The sequence below is a fragment of the Orcinus orca genome, chromosome 20 (genome assembly GCF_937001465.1).
Source record: "Orcinus orca chromosome 20, mOrcOrc1.1, whole genome shotgun sequence".
Lineage (NCBI taxonomy): Eukaryota > Metazoa > Chordata > Mammalia > Artiodactyla > Delphinidae > Orcinus > Orcinus orca.
The window spans coordinates 38,203,425-38,228,715 of NC_064578.1; the positions used below are offsets into that span (position 1 = coordinate 38,203,425).

The window sequence follows — 25,291 nt, forward strand, 5'->3', positions numbered from 1 at the left end:
TTGGACTGCATGGGAAGCCCTTCCCCATCCTCCCTCAGGAACCCTGTCCTGGAACACAAGAACAGCCATGGGAGAGCAGCACTCACTATTGTGCCCTGCCGACAGATTGGCAAGAAGCCAGCAGTGAGTGGAGTTGGGGTTATGAGGAGGGACCTGTGGAAACCCCCTCCTTGGCACTATGTCTCCTTCCTTCTTCTCACCCAACAGGCTGGCTATCATCCTGGGTCCCAGGTCATTTTCTCTCCACACTGCACACCAGTCTCACCCTACTGCCCTGGGGCCTCTGTGATCTGCTCAAGAGCCCACAGGCTCCTCGGCTGGGCTCAGGATTCTTATGGGCAGGGACTCCATCAGCCCACCCTCGTGGTCTGGCATAAACTAGGTCCTGGGTGAGTACTGATCTAAGAGACTGAACATACAAATGGACGATGGCCATGCAACGCATGAAAATAGAATTCTGACCCTCAATCTGCAGCAACCAGCCCAGAAAACAAACCCATGGTCTACAGTAACCCATCCAGGAAGCCAGCCCATTACCTACAAGTCAGACTTGCAGTCAGGCCACTATTTCTAGCAATGAGTCCAGGAAGCCAAACAGTCACCTCTGTAACAATTGGGCCAAACTGGCCAGAACTTGATTCATAACTGATAGCTTCTCTAATTTTTGTTTTGGCTTCCAATTTAAGGCTAAATAGACAAAGTCAAACATGCACTGCTAACCAATCACATATGATGCCCTGCCTCTAGTTAGGCGACCTGCAGCCTCCCTGTGCCAACAGGGCCTTCCCTTCTTTCTACTATAAAGCTTTCCGACTCCTCTGCCCCCCCTTCAAATCCCTGCCAGAACACTAGTACGACGGCTGCCTCCCTATATAGCGAGCTCTATAAAGCACTTTTGCCTCCTCTCATGGTCTCTGTTTACTGCCACAGAATTGCCTCGAACCCAGGTGAGCCCTAGAGCAATGCCTGTTCTCCTCTACCTCCCGGGTGATTGGCATTTCATCCCAGTAGGTTGTGTTGGGATGCCAAGACTCCTGGGTGAGCTGGAGCTGGGTTTTCTGCCTTCCCTGAAACACAGTAAGACTCACCGCTGAGTGGTCCACACCCACAAATCCACGCAGAGCCTGGAGCCTGCAGGGTGAGCTCCAGAGCGACAGTGGGCAGGGAGGGAGGAGGGCACAGGAGGCCGGGCCAGGGTGGAGTTTGATCTTGAAAGCCCCAGGAGGACACAGGAGTGGCATCTAACCTGGGCTTTGAAGGATGAATTAGGAAGAGCACAAAGGAGGGCTTGGGGCAAATTGGGAGCCAAGTGGAAGCAAAGCCTGGAGGTGGGAGAATCTGAAGGAAACATGCCATTCGTGGCTCAGAGCTGGTACTACTGCTTCCCTTCAGGGCCCTGAATGCTTGTAGTTCAAAAGCTCTTTCCAATAAACACAGATTAAAAAAGCTTAAATCTCTGTTTCCCTTTTCTCCACACCCATAAAATGATAAACAGCCCTGGGATGGCTGGGATTTATGAGGCAGATGTTTTGCAAATTTGTCTTATATATCTGGACAGTGGTGTATAAATCAAATTTGGTTCTCTTTGCTAGAGAGTAAATTTTTTATGCAAGGCAGAGCACCAGGCTATAGAAGGAGAGGCACAGAGAAGGTGCTTTTTCTTGGATGTCATTTATATCCTCCAGATGAGGTGGTATTGAGTGGAAATTTCCACCATACCAACGTTAGTGTTCCTTCTGGAGTCCCTGTGCTCTCTTCTGGGAGCCATGGACTCTGAGATTGGCTTTCTATTGAGATCATCACTCATGGAATTCAAATCCTGGTCTCACATTTGGGTCCAGCACTCTCTGCCCATATTTGGGGGGAAACAAACATGTCCAGCTGGAAGTTAGGAGCCAGCAGGATGCGTTGGGCCTCCATGGGATTTGGGGTACCCACCTAACCTCTCTGGCCCTCAGTTTCCTCACAGCTAGAATGGGGCAGTAATGTCTTTCCCATAGGGTCCTTGCAGGATTGAACATGACTGCATCTGGCACATGGTGAGTGGTAATAAGTGGGTCAGCCCTCCATATCCTAGTTAAGAGTCACCCCAATGTGAATCATCTGAACGTGGCCTAGGGCTCTTCCCTACAGCCAGAACCCTGCAAGCGGTCTCTGAGGAAGTGGGAAATAGCTACACTTTTAGTCAAATCTCTTAAACTCACTGGTTTTATTTTTTTCTCTGTGGGAACAGAGTCTAGGGTTACAGCAGTGTTGGGCTGAACCAAGCCAGCCTCTCCCTTTGTCACCCCGAGCACTGCAGACAGCACAGGAACAAGCCTCCACCAGGGAGGGTGGCTGGTTAGATTTGCTTAAAAATTCAGCAAAGAATTATAAAGTTTGCGATCCCAAATAGAACTATCTGCTCTCCATGTTTACTATGGGATGATAAGACTGTCTCTGTATGCCTAGTCCCTCAAGGTCCCATGACCTTCAAGTCACCAGAATTATTTTTCTCAGAATTTGGCATTGAGGAGAAAGTAACAGCTGACACAAAATGATGCAATGATACAGGCCTGCAACACCACTCTTGGAGTCTGCTCCAGTCCCCACAGACACCTCCCAGTCAGCCACCCATTCCACACCTGTTGCCTGAGTAGTGAGAGCTGTGCTCAGAGCTGTAATCCGCAGGTGCTCCTAGTGTTCAAATTTAGATTTCCTGAGGCAGAAAAGCAGACTTGTATCTTTCAGAAAGAATTCCAATAGTGTTGAAATAAAATAATTGTCTGAGCTCAAGTTGATTTCAAAATTAATCTAAAATAATCCATTTCCTGAGCCTTTTACTTTAATGAGCATCCTTCCCATCATGCAACAAGTATTTCCAGACTTCCTCTGAGCCTCCTGTCAGCATGGTAGGCCCAGGATCTCAGCCTGGGACCCCCGTGTAGGACTCAGAGGCACCACAACACCAGGCAGGCAGGGATAGAGTCCATCAAGAGGAGCTCCCAAAGTGCAATGGGTGTGCAGGAGAGCTGGGTGCTGAGGGTGTGTCAGTCTCACAGTCGGAATTGAGGGGATAATGGTTTTACCCTGGAATGAGGAATTAGAAGAAACAAACATTAGCCTCAGAAGAGCAAGGAGGAGAAGGGGGGCTGAACTGTCTCCTAGAAATATCTGCTGAAACCCTAACCCCAGTAGCACAGAACATGATCTGTCCAGAAATACAGCCTTTACAGAGGTAATTAAGTGAAAATGAGGTCACTGGGGGGCCCTCATCCAAAAAAGACTGGTTTCCTTATTAAAAGGGGGGCATTTGGGCAGAGATAGACACACACAGAAGGAAGACACTGTGAAGACACAGGGAGAAGATGTTGTGTGACCAGAGTGATGTGTCTACCAGAGAAGATGTCGTGTGACCAGAGTGATGTGTCTACAGACCAAGGAACACTGAGGATTGACAGCAGACACTGGAAACTAGAAGGGCAGGGAAGGGGTTTCCTGTGAGCCATCAGAGAATGTGGCCTGCCAGTACCTTAATTCTGGACTTCTAGCCTCCAGAATTGTGGAGAACAAACTTCTGTTGTTTTACATTGCTCAGTAGTTGTCCTTTGTTACAATCACCCTAGGAAACCAACACAGGCGGCATTTTAGCTCTGGTTCCTCCAGAAGCCAACTCTGAGACAAGGATGCAGCGCAAGTAGGTTTGGGGGTAAGATTTAGGGAAGCACTGATGTAGGACTGGGGAAGTGAGGCAGGGATGGGAAGGCAGCCGACACAGGGCGTGGTGTCAACCCAGGGACCTCTGAGGCAGTTGGAGCTGAAGCCACTGGGAATTGTGGAAGCCAACATAGGACATGCCCCACAGACCTATCCAACTGCAAGGTGAGGGAGCTGGTTATTTATATTCCACCTCCCCTGCACTGAGGGCTGCTGCTGGGGGGCAGGGAGGAGCAGGGAATTGTTAATTCTCTGGTACTTGGTGCGGGCAATAAAGTGGGCTCCAGAGACCAGAGAAAGCCCTTGGGCAGGAAAGCCCAGAACTGGCAGTAAGTCCTTAGTCTAGTGCTCACTGAGGGGATAAGGATGAGAGGATATGCAAAGCTCACCGATAGTGTCTGCTTCAGGGAACATTTTGAGAAGAGGGAGAGAAAAAGGCAGGAAAGTTACGGTGAAGCTCAACTGGGAAACTTGAACATCAGGCCAAAAAGTCTGGACTTTGCTCCATAAGCAGTACGGAAGTAGCGAAGGTTTTTGAGCAGAGAAGTGACCAGATTAGAACTTGGCTTTTAAAAAAAATCAATGTGGTTGGGTATATCGGAGAAGAAAAAACAGAAGAGAGACAGCTAATTAGGGGTAACAGTGCTAGGGAGGGTGTAAGGCTAAAATGACATGGAGCACAGGAGGGGACGAGTAGGAGATGTTGGTTCTCTGCCCCATAAGCCACATGGTCCTGACTCTGGAAGCCTCAAGGAAGCCAGAGCCAGGGTGTGGAGAGGCCTGGCTCCCAGGCACCTGGGATGAGCAGGTTTAGGAGAACTGTCCAGCATGCCTCTCACTTCCCTTCCCAAGTCCAAATTTCGGAACAAAATAGAAGCATAAGCCACTGAGAGTTGAGCAGATGGCTTTTCCAAAGCTTTCCCAGTTCTCATTCTATTCAAAGCAAACATGGATTGGAAGCCATAGGTTTGCAAATGCCACCATGCCTTTTGGAGCTGTTATCTCATTTGCCAGTTTTTCGCCTGTACCTCTGACTTTGCTGCAAAAGAAGGGTTATCCACACTGACCTATATATAAAGAAAGAATCTAAATATGAATTCTAGCCTAATATGGCTCTGATTTCCTTGACAGTGATATAAAAATCACTGACATAAATTGCCCAAGAGATAGAAGACCCTCAAAAGGAAACAAGGGAGAACACATCCCCCACTAATTCCATATAAGTCATGGAGATACCACTTTTCCTCGCTCCTGCCTGGAGGAGCCCTCCAGGCTGGGCTGCACAGGGAACGGGCTGCTCCCTTCTCCTCCCTCCTGGAGGTTAGGTCATCTCCTGGCTTCTCTCTCCAAAGGGCTTACAACAACCAGTCTCGGTTTAGGACTGGATCTGTCAGTTCCTGTGTGACCAACAAGCCTGGTGCTCACGGAGAGCTGGGGATGGAAGCATTTCTGGGAGACCCAGGCATGGACTCAGCCAGCTGAGGCAGAAGAAAAGATTAACCCTGCTCAGGCCAAACCACGGTGTGCCTCCAGCCGATGAGCTAATGGCCACCTTCCTCGTGAGATGGCAAAGGTGCGCCTGTCTTGAGTATAACCATTCTCCTAGCTGGAAGCCAGCTTTACATTGAAGCCCCACTCTAAACACACCACAATAATGTGTCTTTAGGTAAATACTGTGGTGGAGTCTTTAATGAAGTGAGGACTCTCCTCGGAAGTGAATGGCCCGCCTTTCGTTTACCATGCTGCATCTTCAGAGAGCGAAGGAAGCGTGTGGTTTGTGCATATGTGGGTAGGTCTGTACCTACAGACCTACCCACATATGCATGTGCATGACAACTGACAGCACACAGTGCTAATATTTGCTGAGAACTTACAAAGTGCAGGGCCTGTCCTAATCACGTCACAGCATTCTGTCATTTAGTTAGGACAACAACACTATGAGGTAAGTTCTGATATTACCCTCACTTTACAGATTATATATCAATCCAGAAGGATCAAGGCAGTGATACAAAAAGGGTGGTACCAGATCAGCAGCAGCAGCATCACCTAGGAATGCATTAGAAATGCATAGCCTCACCCCACCCCCCCTCAGAACCTCTGGGAGGGGCCCAGAGGGAGAGCAATCTGTGTACTAACAAGCCCTCCAGGTGATTCTGACGTATGTTAAAGTTTGAGGTCCAGCCAGCTAGGAAAAGCAGAGGACCCCAAACCCCAGTTTTGGCCAAAGGCCAAACCCAGCCCACTGCCTATTTTCATAAATAAGGTCTTATTGAAACACAGCTGTGTCCAATCATTTAGATGTTGTCTGTGGCTGTTTTCCTGACATGGGGCAGAGCTGAGTAGTTGTGACAGAGGCCACATGGCCCACAAACTGCAAAATATTTCCCATCTCACTCTTAACAGAAAGGCTGCCAAACCTTGCTTAGAGCAACTAAGGTTTGTTTCTCAGTCCCCTTGCAGTTCTGTAGAGGCAGCCATGACTGTGTAACTATCTTTCTCTGGCTTGGCTATGGGGCAGCCCCTAGCTGGGTCTTTTCCAGTTGTGCCGGTGCTTAAAGCTTCTGCTCTGAAATAACAGGAGTCATTCATTCACATGTCACTGACCAAAGCCTAACATCCTTGGAGTGTGGAAGTATAATCCACCCCCAGTCCCAGGAGGGACAAAACAAATATTTGCCAATATTAATGTAATCCTCAAATCCAGCCCTCTCCTCTGCTCACAAATACAGTTTGCTCTCCCTCCACAAGGGGAATACACAGTCCTTACCCAAGGGAGATGGCTATCCCCTCACAGCCTCAGGCTGGGAGGCCAGCATCTCAGGACCACCTCTGCAAGCCAAAAGTGGCCTCTCTTACCCCCCACACTCAACATGGGGTGGTGGAGCAAGGCTACAAACACATAAACACCCAGTGAAGAGGTGGAATGGGAGTGAAGTCCGCCCCACTGACAGGGGGGCACTGAGGATGTTGATAACACTCCTCGGGAAGCCCTAGGACCCTATTTTCTGCCCGTATATTTGTGCCATGGGAGGACTTTCCATTCCACTCTTCTTGGCCACCTCTAAAGAGGACAATGGGGAACATGCTCTACTTGGGAGAATGGCTTCATTTTCTCAGCCAGTCTCCTGCCCAGATGAGGCTTAAGGGTTGTCTTAAGTCTCAAACAGCCTCAACCTCTATTTGTCCAGGGTGGTGATTCTTTTGGTGGCAGAAATGTATTTGCTTCTTATTTATATGACTCCAGGCAGATCCATGTACTATTAGCTATACCCATGGTCCATTTCTCTTGACAATTGTGGGTACCCTGATCCTATGGCGTTTCTGTAGGAGAATTGAACCCCTAGTCTTCCATCCCTGAGCCATAATGGGGAATATAAGGCTCAGATGGGTGAAGTAAGTTTTCTCTGACCTCACCCCCTGGGTCTGGACCCAGCTCTCTAGGTGGCACAGTTGTCTATACCACCCCTACTCATCATTCAAAATCTCCAGGCCTATTCTTTCATTCTATAATAAACAATTCCAAAGCCATTTTTGCAGGCTCAGAGGAGCTAAGTTAGATGTTCCCTTTAACTCAAAGACATTTTTCACAGCCATCCCCCTTTGCTTGCCTCTGAAGACTCAGATATCCTTCTCAAACTTTAATGACACTAGCGTCACCTGGATGTAGGGGATGTGCTTGTTAAAAACACAAGGTCCCAAGCCCCACTTGCTCAGGATATGATTTCATAGGAGTGAGGTGGAGCTGAGAACAGACATTTTAACAAAGAATCCCCCAACCCTCCCTACCCCCTAAACACCCAGTGCTTCTGGTGCCATTGGCTGGCTTACCACTCTTTGAGAAACATGCCCTATTAGTTCTCTAATTTCCACCTGGTAGGGGGTGAATAACATTTTGTGAGAAAGTAGTAACTTCTTCTAAAAGTGCTTGAGAGCATGTGAGAAGTACTTTATTAATTTTCACCCCAGTCCTTGAAGGCGGCATCATGATGGTTATAATTGTCCCTTGATTACTTGGAGGAATTGAAGGGTTCTTAGAGAATAAACTTAGACACAGAAGCCAAGTGATGGCCTAATTCACCCAGCACGCCAGCGAAGGGTGAGGTTATAAAGGAGCAGACCAGGATGCACAGGGCTCCTCAGAACCAGACCTCAGAAATGCCTCCCCACACCCCTGCAGAAAGAGGAAGGAAGCAGAGAAGGACAGGACAAAGGGGAGGAAAGGGGAGAAGGGGGAGCCTCCAAGTCTGCACTCAGTTTTATAAAATGTTGAATTCATTGCCAATATTTTCAACTCAGATAGCTGCATATAAAAGTTCAAATATGGCATCTCATGAAGACTCAAAATCTCTGGAAACACGCAGAGCTGACTGCAGCATTCACTTCGGGCAGGGCTTGCAGTCTCCTGCTGCCAATGACAGCTTCTCTCACCACCTTAAGCTTAGGTGGTTGGACAGCAGCCCTGGCTAAGCTGGTCATACTTCCTATCACAGTTAAACCTTTGAGAAGAGGACTGACACTCCTCTTCCTTCTCACTAAATGGTCAAAGATCTGACTTGCAGAGTCTGAGGAAGTGGGAGCCATGAGAAGGCAGATGCCTCTGAAGGAAAGTGCTCATCATCTTCAAGAGAGCTTGGCCTCTTGCAACCTCACCACACCTCCAATGGAGGAGACCATGGTTGGAACATTCTGTCACAACTTTGGACTTCACTAAAACCTGCTCCATCAACATCAGCCATTGTCAGGCCAAGGAAACAAAGGAGAACATGTGGAAGCAAAACAGGCCCTGCCATGAGAAGAATCTTGCTTATGTTTTTCCGGTGGCAAATGTATTTGAATAAAGAACTTCTAAGAGAAAATGAACAGATTTAGAATGAATTTATCACCCACAAAACTATCGTAGGTTTTTTTCATGATATTTGAGAATTAAGTTAACATTAATTTAAAATTATGTCTCACATAATTAAACAGAGATTTAACAGAGTCTATAGAATAAATCTGGCCTTTGAATGAGGTATTTAAACTTTCATATTAATATGCAAAAAAGTAAAATAATTGCACTCAAGCAATAGTTCAAAAACATTTTATCATAATCATACATTCACAAAAAAAATAGGAAGGAAATATCTGGGAACCACTACAGCATTTTCAACATGAGGAAACTAAAAAAGTAATAGTCTTTAATGCAAAGCCAACCAATCTGACATGTAGATAATTACCCAATTACTGTGCAGTCTCTGGGAGTGAGTAGAACCAAAGCCACACACTGCAAAGCAGCCAAATGCACAGCCACCTCCCCCTCACTGGTTGTCATTAACCATCCTTGGAGATTCATATCCTTTCTAAGAAGCCAACCAGAATTCCAGAATCTCTACTATCTTGTCACAGCCTACCTATTCATAAAGGATGTTTATTGCTGATACTATTAGCTCCAGAAGATATCCAGAAACTCTTTTTCAAAAGTGGTTTTTAAAAATTGCACTAAATAAAATGAATATTTTCCTTCAAGTGTATCAAATTGATAAACAAAGGGCATGGAATTACAGAGCAAAGTAACTATGTTTCATAGGATCAAATGGAAGCCCTTATTTAAAAATAAAGCATAAGTAATTTGAACCAGTAAATTTTTCTTTATTCATCCAGCCATCCATTTATCCATCCATCCATCCAGGTGTTAATTAAGCACTTCCTACCTAGATCACTGCAAGTAGTATTGGAGATGCAAAAATGACTCCAACAGGCTTCCATGGAAGTTGAGGGTGATGTGAGCATAAAAAACTAGTTTATACATGGCAAAACTACTAAATGCTGTCTCAGAACACTTTTGGTGGTAAGTGACATAACCCCACTCAACTCAACTTCATCAAAAAAGGGACTTTATTGATTATAAATATTCATAAAATATTCAAATAAAATATTCAAGTAAAATATTGATTATAAATATTGATTATTTAGCTGAATCATTAGGTATGGGGTTCAAGGAAGCTGGACCCAGGAGATTAAACATTATCATCAGAAATCAGTCTACATCTCTCCACTCTGCTTTTGTGTGTTGGCTTCATCCTCAGATAGTCTGTCTCTACATGGTAGATTCCTACAGGTCAGGTCTACATTAGCCTTACTGAAATCTAAGAAGAAAAAGTTTCTCTTACCTTGTGCTTATAGCAGATATCCCAGAATTTGCTTGCTCTGACTGGATCATATTGAATTATGAAAATATCCCCAAACCCATGGCCATTTGGGGGGGATGCACTTTCTGATTGCCCAGGACTAGTCCATGGGTTCACTCAGGAGCCTGGGAGAAGATCTCAGGTCCATCCAAATGTCATAGATTGAGCTTGAAGGAAGGGCAACCCCCTGAGAGAAAATAGTGGTGCTATTATCACCATAAAGAGAAATGAATAATAGACAGGTAAAAATAACTGTTGCTTCTTACAAATGTTCTAAGAAAAATGCAATTAATGTGCAGTCAGTATCCAGAGGAGAGAGAATAGAAGTGTTATAACAAGTGTAGTGATTTGCACATACTGGGAAATGTACAAAGAAAAGGGAGAAACTGAGGAGGAAGCTGCTTGCCCCCTTGGTTTGAGTTCAGCTCCTTTGGATTCTCTATTTTCTGATAAACCATGGCATATTTGTCAGTAAGAGTCACCTCTTTCAGTACCCAACCACCACCTAAGGATCCAGTTAGTTTACCAACCTGGACATCATTTATTAACTCATAAATATGCCTTGAGTAATTTCTCTGTTCTGGGTGCTCATCTATGTTCTAAAGTTATGAATGAGTTACGAGTAATGAAAATAACACAAAAAAATCCTGGCCCTTATGAAACTTACATTTCAGTCAGTGAATACAGACAGTAAATAGAAAAGTAAAATGTAATACACAGGATGTTAGATGATGATAAGTGTTTTGGGAAAAACAAGGCAGGGGAGGGAAAGACATGACTAAAGTAAAGTAGACATGAGAAAAGTCACAATCTTACAGTAAGAATTTTTAAAAAGATGTGAAGGTGAAGGAGTGAGTCACATGAATATTTAAAGGAAAAACAACCCAGGCATAGTAAACGGCCAATGCAAAGACCCTGAGGCAGGAGTGTGTCAAAAATCTTTAAGAGGACTGTTGTGTCATGGCAAGAGAGGAGAGAGAAGTAGGTAAGATGAGAATGGTAGCAAAGAGGCAGAACATGTAGGGCCTTAGATGTTGTAAGGACTTCGGCTTTTACACTGAATGGATGGGAAGCAATTAGGTATACTGAATAGAGGAGGTCATAATATGACTTCCATTTAAAAATAATCACTCTGGAATTGACTACAGAGGGAAAGGGTGGAAACAGGGAGAGCAGTTATGAAACCTCTGCAATGATTTAACTTAAAGATGTTGTGGTAGCTAGGAAAATTTGATTAAATGTTGAAGGTAAAGTGACCAGATTTGCTAAAAGGCTGTATTGGGGATACTCTGAAGAAGAGTAGTCAAGGATGACACTGAGAATTTTGACCTCAGGGAGTGGAAGGATGGAGTTGCTACCAACTGATATGGGGAAGACTGTAGAAGCAGGTTGGGGGTGGGTGGAAGGTAAGAGTTCTGTTTTGAACATGTTGAGTTTGAGATGACTGTTACACACCCACGTGAACATGGAGAGTATGTAGCTGGGTATAAAATTCTACAGTTCAGAGGAGAGGTCTGAGATGGAGAGGACAATTAGGAACTTACTGTGTAGATGACATTTAAATCCTGGAAAAAATACAATCACTAGGGGAAAAGGGTCAATAAAAGAAAGAATATGTATAAAGACTCCACCTGGGGACATTGCAATTTTAGTGATCAAGGAAACAAGGAGAAAATAACAAAGGGACCTGAGAAGTAAACACCAGTGAGGTAGAAGAAAAACTAGAAGAGTCTAGTTTTCCTGGAAGCTAAGCAAAAAGTGTTTATGGAGAAAAAAGTCTTCAAATATTGCAAGTATTTGAAAATATTAAAATATTGCAAACAGGCCGAGTGAGGTGGACACTGATCATTGACAATTTTGGTCATCATTATGTAAGTCATTAGCAGTTTTAGTACAGCTATGGGACAAAAGAAGAACTGAAAACAGAATACATCATTGACTCTTTTATAGAATTTTACTGTTACATCAGGTACCTAGAAAGATAACCTGCTAGTTCACCAGCTCCCCATCCCCCCAGAAAACTTAATTTGTCATCTAATATGTCTAATATGATGAAAGAGCCAGACTCTGTGTTTGAATCATCCTCTGCATAACATTTTTCAAAAAGGATAAAAATCACAAAGTTATATCTAAAGTAATTGAGACCAAAGTATTTGCAATTAATCTCAAATATGTTAAATACATTGTTTACATGCAATAAATCAGAAGTTCCCTATGTCATCTTTGATGTCAACACAAAAATTACACATTCATTTATTTATTCTTTCTTCTCTTTTCAATAATATTTATTGAGATTTCCAGTTCCAGGAATGGTGGAATCTTCCCACAGATAGCAACTGTAAACTCTGGAAAACATTATAAAGCATGGCTACTTCAGGGAACTAGAAAGCAACCAAAATCAGGCAGAACCTGGATGGGGCTTTTTCTTTGAAATAACAGCACACAGAGAGTGAGAGCCGTAGTCATACCTCTTTGCCAGGGAGTTACAAGCTAAAAACTGTGGTCATATTAACTTAACATGTCATAGAAGGGAGTTTGAAACTGCCAGAGTGGCTGGAAATTGATGGTGGAAAACCTTCAAAAGAAGAAGCTGGGAGAGAGGGGAAAGATGGTGGAAGAGAAAGACGGGGAGATCACCTTCCTCCCAACAGATACATCAGAAATAAATCTACACGTGGAACAACTCCTACAGAACATCTACTGAATGCTGGCAGAAGACCTCAGACCTCCCAAAAGGCAAGAAACTCCCCACGTACCTGGGTAGGGCAAAAGAAAAAAGAATAAACAGAGACAAAAGAATAGGGACCGGACCTGCACCAGTGGGAGGGAGCTGTGAAGGAGGAAAGGTTTCCACACACTAGGAAGCCCCTTCATGGGCAGAGACTGTGGGTGGTGGAAGGGGAAAGCTTCTCAAGCCATGGAGGAGAGCACAGCACCAGGAGTGTGGAGGGCAAATAGGAGAGATTCCCACACAGAGGATCGGTGCCAACCAGCACTCACCAGCCCGAGAGGCCAGTCTGCTCACCTGCCAGGGTGGGCGGGGGCTGGGAGCTGAGGCTCGGTCTTCAGTTGGAGCAAATATGATCCAACAGCACATTAAAAGGATCATACACCATCATCAAGAGGGATTTATTCCACGAATGCAAGTATGCTTCAATATATGCAAATCAATCAACGTGATACACCATATTAACAAATTGAAGGAAAACAACCATATGATCAACTCAATAGATGCAGAGAAAGCTTTCAACAAAATTCAACACCCATTTATGATAAAAACCCTGCAGAGAGTAGGCATAAAGGGAACTTTCCTCCACATAATAAAGGCCGTATATGACAAACCCACAGCCAACATCATCCGCAATGGTGAAAAACTGAAAGCATTTCCACTAAGATCAGGAAAAAGACAAGGTTGCCCACTCTCACCACTCTTATTCAACATAGTTTTGGAAGTTTTAGCCACAGCAATCAGAGAAGAAAAGGAAATAAAAGGAATCCAAATCAGAAAATAAGAAGTAAAGCTGTCACTATTTGCAGATGACATGATACTATACATAGAGAATCCTAAAGATGGTACCAGAAAACTACTAGACCTAATCAATGGATTTGGTAAAGAAGTAGGATACAAAATTCATGCACAGAAATCTGTGGCATTCCTATACATTAATAATGAAAAATCTGAAAGTGAAATCAAGAAAACACTTCCATTTACCATTGCAACAAAAAGAATAAAATATCTAGGAATAAACCAACCTAAGGAGACAAAAGACCTGTATGCAGAAAATTATAAGACACTGATGAAAGAAATTAAATATGATACAAATAGATGGAGAGATATACCATGTTCTTGGATTGGAAGAATCAACATTGTGAAAATGACTATACTACCCAAAGCAATCTATAGGTTCAATGCCATCCCTATCAAACTACCACTGGCATTTTTCACAGAACTAAACAAAAAATTTCACAATTTGTATGGAAACACAAAAGACCCCGAATAGCCAAAACAATCTTGAGAACGAAAAACGGAGCTGGAGGAATCAGGCTCCCTGACTTCAGACTATACTACAAAGCTACAGTAATCAAGAGAGTATGGTACTGGCACAAAAACAGAAAGATCAATGGAACAGGATAGAAAGCCCAGAGATAAACCCACGCACATATGGTCACCTTATCTTGGATAAAGGAGGCAGGAATGTTCAGTGGAGAAAGGACAGCCTCTTCAGTAAGTGGTGCTGGGAAAACTGGACAGGTACATGTAAAAGTATGAGATTAGATCACTCCCTAACACCATCCACAAAAATAAGCTCAAAATGGATTAAAGACCTAAATGTAAGGCCAGAAACTACCAAACTCTTAGAGGAAAACATAGGCAGAACACTCTATGACATAAATCACAGCAAGATCCTTTTTGACCTACCTCCTAGAGAAATGGAAATAAAAACAAAAATAAACAAATGGGACCTAATGAAACTTCAAATCTTTTGCACAGCAAAGGAAACCATAAACAAGACTAAAAGTCAACCCTCAGAATGGGAGAAAATATTTGCAAATGAAGCAACTGACAAAGGATTAATTTCCAAAATTTACAAGCAGCTCATGCAGCTCAATAACAAAAAAAACAAACAGCCCAATCCAAAAATGGGCAGAAGACCTAAATAGACATTTCTCCAAAGAAGATATGCAGATTGCCAACAAACACATGAAAGAATGCTCAACATCATTAATCATTAGAGAAATGCAAATCAAAACTACAATGAGATATCATCTCACACCAGTCAGAATGGCCATCATCAAAAAATCTAGAAACAATAAATGCTGGAGAGGCTGTGCAGAAAAGGGAACACTCTTGCACTGCTGGTGGGAATGTGAATTGGTACAGCCACTATGGAGAACAGTATGGAGGTTCCTTAAAAAACTACAAATAGAACTACCATATGACCCAGCAATCCCACTACTGGACATATACCCTGAGAAAACCAAAATTCAAAAAGAGTCATGTACCAAAATGTTCATTTCAGCTCTATTTACAATAGCCAGGAGATGGAAACAACCCAAGTGTCCATCATCGGATGAATGGATAAAGAAGATTGGCACATATATACAGTGGAATATTACTCAGCCATAAAAAGAAACAAAATTGCGCTATTTGTAATGAGGTAGATAGACCTAGAGTCTGCCATACAGAGTGAAGTAAGTCAGAAAGAGAAAGACAAATACCGTATGCTAACACATATAAATGGAATTTAAGAAAAAAAAATGTCATGAAGAACCTAGGGGTAAGACAGGAATAAAGACACAGACCTACTGGAGAATGGAGTTGAGGATATGGGGAGGGGGAAGTGTGAGCTGTGACAGGGTGACAGAGAGGCACGGACATATATACACTAACAAACGTAAGGTAGATAGCTAGTGGGAAGCAGCCACATGGCACAGGGATATCGGCTCGGTGCTTTGTGACCACCTGGAGGTGTGGGATAGGGAGGGTGGGAGACCGAAGAGGGAGGAGATATGGGAACATATGTATATGTATAACTGATTCACTTTGTTATAAAGCAGAAACTAGCACACCATTGTAAAGCAATTATACTCCATTAAATATTTTAAAAAAAAGAAGAAGAAGCTACAGAGAAGGGGAGTCCCCACATCTGTCTATAAACTCCCCTCCAATTCTTGGCTCATCCCTAAACTGTATATGAATTGTGGAGACTTCAAGAAGAACGAGAAGAAAAGAACAGCTGGAGAGCTAAAAGACTGACCTGATATGTCAGCTCCTATCCAGTGCATGTGAGACAGAGATTTGACTTTGTATCCCAGAAAGCTAGAGGGGCTCAGGTAATACCTCAGCAATTCCACTGAAACCCTAGAAGGACTATGCCTTAGGAGGTAAGATTCTTCCCGGGATTAAGGGTATGTCCTAGATCTAAGGGCAAAACAATAGACCTGCCTTAACAAAACATAAGACCAAGCTTCCAATAACTCAAGTGGGCCTGCCTACTATTTAACTGCCTGATAGAACAAAACTCAACACTCTTCAGAAAAAGATAACAATTCAGAGTCTCTACAACATATCATTTATAATGAGTGGCCACTAGGACCTCAGCTGGGTAAACTGGATTCCATGCTCCAATCCTCCCCAGCTCTCTATGGAAGGAAGTGCATGGAGCCCCTGGAAGTGTGGCTTTCCTAGTAAAAATTAATCTTCCTGGCCAAACTTTACAAAGGAGGAAGCACAGGATCACATAGTCAAGCTATAAGACCCAATTCTGGGGTCTCCGAGAATGCTTCAGAAGGAAGTAATATCCAAGCTAGAATTGGGAGATCAAGCAACCCTGAGCCAGGAGGAGGGAAAAGCATATCAAATGCTTGGAGTTGAGAGAGACTATGGGTGCATCTGGAGCAAGATCCCAAGGAAATTAGGGGACGGACTGGTAGAATCAAGGGGACAGACAGGCAAATAATGAAAGGCCTTGTTCATTGTGTTAAACAAGTTGGACTTTCCCTGAGAATGATGGAATACCAACAGTTTCAAGAGGAGTAATATCATCAAAATTTTAGTGTCAAAATATTCTCCTGGATAATGCAATGAGTCAATCTGGAGAAAATTGTGTTTGAGGTACCCAGAGAATGTCCAGATTCCATAAGAAATTGAGTTTATTTGTCCGGAGCTTAGCAGAAATGTTAGATTGATATGGGTATGTTGATTCTTCAGCCTACTGAGAATTACTGAAGCCTTGGAAGTAAATGAGATACTCAGGGAGCAATCAAGGAAATAAAAAGACCCCAGGAAGAAACCTGAGAATCACCAGTGTTCAGGCTTAATTGGTTAATGCATTAACAGATAGCACTAGCAACAGAGTATTTTATGTTACTGATGGGGCCTCCCTGCAATCAGTCTAAATTAATGAATCTTCCAACATCAAATTCACTTCATTAATGTTTGTCTCTCTCTGTTTTAGATGATCTTCTAGAACAGCAGTTCTCAATCAGGGGACATTTGGCAATGTCTGGAGACATTTTGGTTGCCACAACTAGGGGATGCTACTGGCATCTAGTAGGTAGACAACAGAGATATTGTTAACCATCCTACAGTGCACAAGACAGACTCTTACAAAATGAATTATCCAGCCCCAAATGTCATTAGTGCCAAGATTAAGACCCTGTTCTAGAAGATCATTGGCAGTTGTAGACCTGCTGGTCTATGGATACTGGTAACTTTTGTGGTTTCTTCCCAAGCATTCCTATCAGGGAGTACCAGTTTCTAAGGCTAATATGAAAGAACCCTGTTATTATCATATAACTGAATGAAATTAAAATCTGAAAATACTAAGCTGCTCGGATCTGGGGAGATACAAGAACTATAGCTTTCACCTATGACTTATACGTGGGAAAACTAATCAGACAATCTCAGGGGCAGTAGTGCATGAGTTTCATGATGCCATGGAAACAAACCAATCAAATTATGTAAGAGACAAACAAGTACTTCCAGGAGTTGCTTAACATTTTATGAACAGAATGGTCTCTCAAGTCTCGGGAAATGGTCAATCAGTACTATTGACTGCTGGTTTTGTTTCTGTTAATAAGATAAGTAAGTGGGGGATCATGTGATCTCATCCTCTGACTGCACTGATATAGAGTGGTGCTGTGCTGTCCAAAGGAGAGAGGGAAGACATGAGATTTGCCTGGAGCTGAGTCCCATGTTGGCTTTGTCTTCCTAGAAATGAACCTCCCACGTCTTGAGCCCCTGCTCTGACCCAGAACCAGGGCTGAGTGATGGGAGCCAACAGGAGCAATGGACCAAGTTTGAGGCAAAGTTCCAGTTAGACTGGGGTTCTGATAGGTATGGGCACATGTAGCAAACTAGTGAGACAATGGGCCAAAACTCTATTTGGATGGAGAACCAAAGAGCCTCCCAAGAGAGTATTGAAAGCTAAAGCAAGAGCGAGAGCAAAAGATAGAGAAAACACTTACCCAAATGAGGCAGAGCCAGGCCACTTTTCTGCTCAAAATGTGTTCTACCAACCAGCAGCATCCGCATCACTTGGAAACTTAGAAATGCAGGTCAGGTCCCATTCCTGACCTACTGATTTGGAGTCTGCGTTTTTTTGTTTGTTTGTTTGTTTGTTTGCAGTACGCGGGCCTCTCACTGTTGTGGCCTCTCCCGTTGCGGAGCACAGGCTCCGGACGCGCAGGCTCAGCAGCCATGGCTCACGGGCCCAGCCGCTCCGCGGCATGTGGGATCTTCCCGGACCGGGGCACGAACCCGTGTCCCCTGCATTGGCAGGCAGACTCCCAACCACTGCGCCACCAGGGAAGCCCTTTTTTTTTTTTTTTTCTCTGAAACTATAAGCCAGCATTTATTAGGAAGAGAGGCAAGACGGGCATCTCAAGTAGAAGGAGCAGCATGTACAAAGGCCCAGGGGTAGGAATGAACATGGAGGTTCAGGGGATGGCAGATAGGTGAGCCGAAAAGCAGTCAAGGGTAGGAGGAGCAGTTGAGTAGCAGGACGTAGAGCTGGAAATGGACACATGATACCTGTCACCATTATTTAGCCAAAGACAAATCCAAGAGTTTCTGTGGACAAAAGAAAGTAACCAGCAACCCAAACCATCCTTTGAGATTTTCCAGTCAAAACGATTCCCTGATTAGGTGCTCACCTCCTGGTGGCAGTAACTTTCCAAAGTCTCCACAGCCCAGCCAAGTCCAAACACAACAGCTCTGGGCTCTGGAGAAGAAATCGAGTGTATGTTTTAACAAGATCTCCAGTTAAAGTCTAAGAAGCACTGATTGTGCTCTGGGTTGAGGGAAAAGGGGTGATGTACTCAGATACATGTGGATCCCAGCAGACTGCCTCTCCACCCAGACCCTCAGGTTCATACCTAAATGCTGTGGAACCCTTAGAAGAGCTATTTCACTGAAACTCTCTTAACTGGTTGAGGAAAGGAGAGACATGGCTTTGGTACACAGAGAGCACATTACAAAAACTGAGGGAGGATGTTCCCTCCCGCTTTGCCAAACACTGCTGTGGCACCTCTCAACTGGTATTCAAGGCCCTGTTCAGGCTCCTCAACATCTGTTCTTTCCCTCTCAGCAGATGACCTCACACAGAGTTGACCTAAGCAATCAGATAGGAGTACCTTCAACTCTCTTCTACCAAACTCAAAAACGCACCTGGTTTCCTCTCACTCACCTCTCAGCAGGGGAGATGGACCCCTCCTCCCGTGTGAGGCTGAATCCTGGGGCACAGCTTGCTCCTTAGGCCCATGCTGATCAACCGCGCTCTCTGCTGGCTCTGTCCTGGTAGCATTGAAACATGGTGAATTCTCTCCCAGATTTACTTTAAAAGGAAGAATCGGGACTCCTTGCAGCCACCATATCCTCCAGTTAATACCCTGTAAACTTACCTTTCCAGTCATGTTGACTTCAAAATAATCTGCTTACTACAATATTTCAAATGTACAGAAACGTCTGTGTACCTACTACCCAGATTGGACAAATCTTAAATTTGTCTCTATTTGTTTCAGATATATTTGTATATCCAAAATAAATAATTATAGTGACAACTGAAATGTCCTCTGTCCCTCTCTCTGATCTCTCCTAAAAGGTAACTACAACCCTTAAATTGGTGTGTATGCTATTCATAAATTCTTCGTACTTTTACTATATAAGTATGCAACCACCAAAAATGTGCAGTATTACTTAGCAAGCTCTTAAACTTTAATTATCAATAAAAGATGTATTACCACATGGATTATTCTGTAACTCTCGCTCACACAACCATTGTTTCTGAAATGCTAACCTCCTGCTCTCCTTATTTCTATGCTATTGCTGGCATGTATGTTACCTCTTTTTTAAGCCCTGTGACGTATTCTAATCATTGTTTTATGCCACCAGAAATTGTTAAATCCCCTACATTTTTATGCCATCCTCTGGTCGTGATTTTCCTTCATACTGGCCTTCTATTTGTGATCACAGTCCATTAGTCTGAAGTGCACCCTTTAGAATCCTCATTAATTAGAGTGTGTTGTGGGGAAACATGCTCAGTTTTTGTCTGAAAACATCTACATTTTACTCTCATTCTGGAAAGATATTTTTGCAGAGCACATAATTCCAAATCAACAGGTTTTTGTCCCAGCACAGGGAAATACTTCCCCATGGTCTTCCTGCTTCCATGAGAAATCTGGTTATCAGTTTAATTGCCATTTCTTTGGAGGGTATCCCTTCCCTAACCTGGCTCTGTTTAAAATCCTGTCTTTGCCTTTGGTGTTTCTCTATGATGTACAGGATGTGGGTTCTGAATTAATCCTTCTTTTGTGTGAATTCACAAAGCTGTAGAATGGCTGCTTTTAACTCTTCTGGAAAATTCTCAACCATTGCCTATTCAAGTATTGCTTCTGCCCCACTCTCTCTTTTCTTCTGCAACTTCTCACTTGATGTGATCTCTTAACTTCTCTTACCTCTAACAGATTTTCCAGTTCTTTGATTCTGGGTAAGTTTTTCAGATCTATCTGAAGTTCACTAATTCTCTCTTTTAACTGTGTCTAACCTACTATTAAACCCATTCATTGTACATTTTTATACCAATCATTGTAGTTTGATATCTAGAATCCTTTTGTTAATATAACCCATCTTATTTTATAGTCTCTTACTCTTTTTTTCTTTTTTTTTCTTTTTCTTTTTTTTTTTTTTTTCTGTACGCAGGCCTCTCACTGTTGTGGCCTCTCCCATTGCAGAGCACAGGCTCCGGACGCGCAGGCTCAGTGGCCATGGCTCACGGGCCCAGCCACTCCGCGGCATGTGGGATCTTCCCAGACTGGGGCACGAACCCGTGTCCCCTGCATCGGCAGGCGGACTCTCAACCATTGCGCCACCAGGGAAGCCCGAGTCTCTTACTCTTTATTTGCATTGAATTCTTTTCTATTTCTTGAAGCATATTAAACATACTTATTTTATGTTGGGTGTTTAGTAATTCCATTATCTGAAATCTTTTCAGGTCAGATACTGATATTCCTGCTGGTTCTCATTCATTATGCCTCATTTCCTTATATGTGAGCATAGGTGTGTGTTATTTTTTTATTGTGAGCTCTTTTTCTAGAACTTTATCTCTAGAAATTATATGAGATCTGACTTGAAAACAAGATCTCCAAGGAGGATTTGAATTTGTTTCTGCAACATCTCTGGAGGAATCTACCAACCAGAATCAACTTGAACTAAATTCTCGGCTAAATGTTTCTTGGCCTATTTGGGTGGCTTGATTTTGGACCTCAAACCTACATGAAGGCTGGTTTACCCCTTTTACCCCTAGGTTTTTAAATGTTATTGCCACTCTTTCTTCTTTCCCTTTTTCCTTATTTCTTCTAGGTTCCAACTTTTCTTACCTAACCCCTCCTCATCTTCAGGTTTCAGTGTAAATGTTACTTTCCTAGAAAGGAGTCTAGACTCAGGATCTTGGCTCTATGTTATCACTTTACCCAATGTGATGTAGTTGCATGCTTCCACGTCTGTGTTCCCTGAGATCCAAGATTGTGCTTTGCATCCCCAATGCTGGAACTTTCCAGCGCAGTGCCTGGCACCCAGTAGGTGTGCAATGCTGGGTCTTTGAACTGAACTCTTGCTAGAGGAGTTCTCTGGGGCTCTGGTTGTTGTCATCATGGTCAGGAGACAGTGGTGGTACAGAAATGGCTGTGAACCCTACCTGCTCTAGCTGTGGTCATCAGAAGCAGAGCTTGGGTGCCCGGTGGACAAAGTTTTCTGGGGCCTCAGTGGTCAAGTGCTGCAGACACATCAGGCCTGGTAGGTATTGTGGATCCAGCCAAAGGAGCCTGGAGTAGAAATGGAAGCAAATGACAGATAGCTCTGAACAGCCGAACACTTTCATTTGTGAGCAAGGAGTAAGGGAGCAGAACTTGCCACCCAAAAGTGTCTCTTACTATGCAGAGTATTTCCAGCTGAAAGCAGTCAAGACTCAGGAAGAAACTTTGACCATCTCCCTAATTACCTGAAAAATTTAGATAGAGAGCCTGTTACAGGGATAGGCTATCACCAGAGATATCTGCAAAGAATATGGCCTAGGTGTGGTGGGGGAAACTCTTAGAGATGAGTCCACTCTGTGTCCCATTGTCTCTGCATGGCCCAGCAAACATTTGCTTTTCCATCTCCATGTCAATTGCTCTCTTCCCCTTTGAAATCCCAAACCCCTACTCCCAACATCCTCTTTTGTCATTAGCTAGAGATGGTATTTAAGGTGAAGGTTTCTGCCACTTTGGAGAGTTAGTTTTCCTGGGTCTCTCCCATGTACCCATGTACCCATGTTATTAAACTTTGTTTGGTTTTCTCCTGTTAATCTATCACATGTCAATTTAATTCTGAGACTTGACAGAAGAACCTAGAAGGGTAGAGGAAATTTTCTTCCTCCCCAATAAAGGTGAGCCACCCCCTTGAACTGCCTAGAAATCCTGAATGACCTTTTGCAGAGGACTAGAGTTCTGAGTTAGCAGCAGAGCCAAATGTGTGTGATGGAGTATGCTGTTCCATTGTACCTACAGGTAGGTGAGGCCTGGGAAGACTCAGTTTATACCCAGATGGGTATGACATCAAACCTGCCCTTCAACGAGCTTACTAACTAGTGGAAGAAAGAGCAAGTTAAAGTATTAACTTCACAGGATAAGAAGTGTTAAAAAAACTAAACTGCCTGAGCCGTGATAATATGTTATAAGAACAGGGACTCCTCTTACCTAACATGATTGCTACTTCTCCCACTGTCCTTGTCTACAAAAAGCCCAAAGTGTGACAGAAAGTGGAGCTGCTGGCTTCCCATAGTTTTAACTTCATTGTACCTGATTGTTTTATCACTCAGATTATTTATTTTATTTTCTAATCTTCAACTAGGTCATGTTTCTTCTCTGCTGAAGAAGTGCAAGGCTGGGGCTTTGGTGATGAGGAAGAGAGTGGTAAGAGCAGAGCCTGGGAACCAAGAGGCCAAACCAAAGGGCCCTGTGTGTCGATCCAGGAGTCTAGGCTCTTCTTGAGTGCAAAGCAGAAGTCTCTTATGATTAAGTTGCTTAGAGTCTTTGTCAAGTTCTAGAGTCAGTGGTCTCTGGTAGAGGACCCAGACTCAATATTTGAAGTCCAAGAAGGTGAAATAATTAGTGAACCAGGCCAGAGAGAGGAAGATAACCTGTGTCCTGTCTAAAAGAGACAGAGTGTCCTTCTCTATGTGATTCAGAGCCTAGTTTTATCAGATTTCTAGTGTTCTAAGAAAGACACCCCCCAAATTGTAGATTTTTAAACATTGACCCAAAACTCTTTTTAACCCTTTGAGAACAGATGGAACACTCTGAGTTTATCAGATTGTGACCTCTGGTCTATAAAACAAGACTTGAATACCCTGAGCCAACTCAGCTAGGACCCCCCTGTCTAGTGCCCTTTGGAGAGGAATCCTTTCATTACTAAATCCTTCCTTTCCTCTCATCAGCCTCCTGGTCAGCTGGTGAAGTCAGAAAGTGTGAACGGGCTCTGTTGAATTGTCTCCAAGTGGGCCCAGTGATCACAGCGTGACACTTACCACAGAGTCTCATAGGAGAGGCACAGGGAAGAAAGGCAGAATACAACAAAAAAATAAAGAAACCAGCTATTTCCAAGAATAGAGCCACCATATCCCAATTAGCCTGTACAAAATCTAGAGAAAGGACAATGTGGAGATAAGATAAAGCCGTCTGTGTAATCATGATTCTGCATTCATCCCAATCATGCCCTTGAACTAGAGGTGCTGAGCATAGCGTCTGTTTACAAATGAGGCAACTGGAGGTAGCTAAAAATATTCATCTCTTTTACTACTTCCTTCAGTGTGTATAATATTAGCCAAATGTCTCAATGGCTGATAAATCATCTTTAAGTCCTTTGGAACCCATCATAATAATGTTAACCATGATGGATTCTTGTGGTACTTAAAGAACTAGATTGTCAATTAGCTTTTATGAGATACATCACAGTCATCAGCCTTGTGTCATACCTCCTATTCACAGAAGCCAGTTATTAAAATGTACAATAATTTGCTTTTATTATAATCTATCTAAAAGCCAAAGCTAGTCTCCAAAATAAAGTTTAAAAGCCAAAGCTAGTCTCCAAAATAAAGTTTTAAGTTGCAATCTAAGAGACATTTTCTTCAAAATGACTGCAAAATATAGTGTCACCATTCTTGGTTAATTATTTTGCAGAGTGTGAATTTTAATTAATCATTTCTTGCAAGGACCAAATAACATAGGTGCTTCCTAACAGCATCTCTGGAAATAACTACAGTCCTTTCAGAAGCTAAATAATCAAGCCATGCTTATAAAAACGTAAGTAACTACCCACCAGGGTGAGAGTCCCCAGAGGCCTCCCACTCCTTGAAATCACTTGCCCTCAGTGTTGACCTTGGCAAAGAGAAAGGGCGGTGAGTCAACTCTAACTTGGCACAGCATCCACCAGAGACCTTCAGTGCCATCCAGTATGGTCATCTGCTCAGGATAACCTGGAACTTTAAAAACCTCATCATCACTGAAGGTGCGCTTTAGAACTTACCCCAGGAGCCTGTAAATTCCCTCAAGGCAGGAACCCTTCATCTCTATATCTGCAGCACCTTACACAGTGCTGGACTCATATTTGTTTAATGAACAAATGAATATAATAATAACAACAGTAATAAGTAACATTTAATGAGCATATACTATAAGCAGGTCCTAGATTGGGTACTTTACAAGTATCTCATGTAATTCCTCCAATAATCCTTCAAGGGAAGCTCAAGGAAAGTATTATACTTCACATTTAACTGATAAGAAAATTGAGGTCTGGAGAGACCAGAGTAATTTGCCCAAAGTTCCCTAGGTGTTAAGTGGCAGAACTAGCATTAGATCCTCGGTCTAACTCCTAGGTTCAAGTTCTTGACCATTATGTAGTATTATTTTAATAAAAATTCTAGAAAAGCTTACAAAGTCACACACACACACACACACACACACACACACACACACACACACACACACACACACACACACACACACACGCACCATGACAGCTGCAGGGAGGGGAAACAAGCTCAGTGGTTAACAGCCTCTGGCCAAGGAAGATAACATTCCAGGCCTGATTTAAACCACCTGTGTGTCAACAATTCTTGCTGATGGGCATCTAACAATGAATGTCCTAGGCTTGGCTTTATCAAGCCTCCTCCAGCCACAGCTTAGTCAATGTTGGGGGCAGGAGGAATGGGAGGGGAAGGGATTGTCAGGAAAGTTGTGTAAATGCGACAGGTTCAGGGGCCAGGGCACCTGCACATTATTTCTGTCAGTTTGTTTACATAGCCACTATGCATTCTCTTGGATGCCCTAGAAAAATCTGCTAGAGGATTTAATTCAAAGTATATTATGTGAGCTAAACACAAATAAGTGCC

The 25,291-nt window shown here is 43.3% G+C and overlaps 1 long non-coding RNA gene across 1 annotated transcript; it reads right to left on the reverse strand.

The window, feature by feature from the left end:
* Positions 1-2,604: 2,604 nt before the first annotated feature.
* LOC117198425 (uncharacterized) lies at positions 2,605-18,003 on the reverse strand. The gene is made up of 3 exons (XR_004479585.2): positions 17,835-18,003; positions 9,846-10,050; positions 2,605-3,069 (listed from the first exon to the last, which is right to left on the reverse strand). It is a non-coding gene; the product is annotated as an uncharacterized LOC117198425 (long non-coding RNA).
* Positions 18,004-25,291: the final 7,288 nt, after the last annotated feature.